The sequence below is a fragment of the Bison bison genome, unplaced genomic scaffold (assembly GCF_000754665.1).
Source record: "Bison bison bison isolate TAMUID 2011002044 unplaced genomic scaffold, Bison_UMD1.0 scf7180017864171, whole genome shotgun sequence".
Classification (NCBI taxonomy): domain Eukaryota; kingdom Metazoa; phylum Chordata; class Mammalia; order Artiodactyla; family Bovidae; genus Bison; species Bison bison.
The window spans coordinates 2,590,890-2,591,883 of NW_011494743.1; positions in this window are offsets into that span (position 1 = coordinate 2,590,890).

The window sequence follows — 994 nt, forward strand, 5'->3', positions numbered from 1 at the left end:
ATAGAGTGCCTGATGAAGTATGGATTGAGGTTCATGACATTGTACAGGAGACAGGGATCAAGACCATCCCCATAGAAAAGAAATGCAAAAAAGCAAAATGGCTGTCTGAGGAGGCCTTACAAATAGCTGTGAAAAGAAGAGAAGTGAAAAGCAAAGGAGAAAAGGAAAGATATACCCATCTGAATGCAGAGTTCCAAAGAATAGCAAGAAGAGATACGAAAGCCTTCCTCAGTGATCAATGCAAACAAATAGAGGAAAAGAACAGAATGGGAAAGACTAGGGATCTCTTCAAGAAAATCAAAGATACCAAAGGAACATTTCATGCAAAGATGGGCTCAATAAAGGACAGAAATGGTATGGACCTAACAGAAGCAGAAGATATTAAGAAGAGACGGCAAGAATACACAGAAGAACTGTACAAAAAAGATCTTCACAACCCAGATAATCACGATGGTGTGATCACTCACCTAGAGCCAGACATCCTGGAATGTGAAGTCAAGTGGGCCTTAGAAAGCATCACTACGAACAAAGCTAGTGGAGGTGATGGAATTCCAATTGAGCTATTCCACATCCTGAAAGATGATGCTGTGAAAGTGCTGCACTCAATATGCCAGCAAATTTGGAAAACCAGCAGTGGCCACAGGACTGGAAAATGGTCAGTTTTCATTCCAATCCCAAAGAAAGGCAATGCCAAAGAATGCTCAAACTACCGCACAATTGCACTCATCTCACACTCTAGTAAAGTAATGCTCAAAATTCTCCAAGCCAGGCTTCAGCAATATGTGAAACGCGAACTTCCTGATGTTCAAGCTGGTTTTAGAAAAGGCAGAGGAACCAGAGATCAAATTGCCAACATCTTCTGGATCATCGAAAAAGCAAGAGACCTCCAGAAAAACATCTATTTCTGCTTTATTGACTATGCCAAAGCCTTTGACTGTGTGGATCACAATAAACTGTGGAAAATTCTGAAAGAGATGGGAATACCAGAACACCT